The following is an 883-nucleotide window of genomic DNA, read 5'->3' as shown; positions in this document are numbered from 1 at the left end:
TTGCAGCACCGGCAAACGTTTCGTTAAGTAGTAATTTAAAGCTTTCTATAGATATATTTATCGTGTCTGTGAGGCGTGTATTCGCTGAGTTTCGGTTCATTTTTGTGAAGCGCTCCTGTTCAAGACCGAAACGGCAGTATAAAGCGCAACGTTTTGTTGATATTGTGAGTGCACACAAAAAAAAGTAGACACATTGCAGTTCCGAATCATGTATTACTCTTTATGAGTAAAAATTATGCATAGGCTATTTAAAGTTGTTTCCACTGAAAAAAATGCAAGTGCATGTCTTGCTTTTTTATTTATAATAAAATAAATATTACAATTTTATCGCACTGAATATAAAGTGCAAGAAGTCACAAAGTCACTTGTCATTTAAAAAAATAAATAAATAAGGCCAGACAACAGCCTATAATGCTGAATTATTTAAATACCTACATAGTTAAATACAAATTAAATAAGTATAATAATCAAATAGTGCATTCAATATTTTTAAATGTTAAATTTAATAATTTAACTACATCGTTTGAGTTTTATCCAACACAGACTTGTTGCTGCTGTAGTTTTGTTAGTCTGAATTTAGTCTCAATCACTCAATGCACAGCTCTATTTTGACGTTGCCAATAGGTGCGTTCGACTTCATGCAGCACTGCGCAGACCGATCGGCGGCTGACTTGAAGCAGTGCATGCCGGTTAGAAATGTAGTCCGACTTGAACCAGCGCCGACGCCACGTCACTGTCACGTGTGGCATCAAAGTACCGCCATAGCGTTTCGAGAGCAGCCGGCTGACTCAGCTGGCAGAGCGACTGCAGGAGTGCTGATGAGACACAGCTGTTTCACCATTGGCCAAATTCACCACATGACAACAATGACGTGTGTTTCTAA

This window comes from Sinocyclocheilus anshuiensis, unplaced genomic scaffold, assembly GCF_001515605.1.
Source record: "Sinocyclocheilus anshuiensis isolate Anshui unplaced genomic scaffold, SAMN03320099.WGS_v1.1 scaffold782, whole genome shotgun sequence".
Lineage (NCBI taxonomy): Eukaryota > Metazoa > Chordata > Actinopteri > Cypriniformes > Cyprinidae > Sinocyclocheilus > Sinocyclocheilus anshuiensis.
This window is presented reverse-complemented; position numbering follows the sequence as displayed.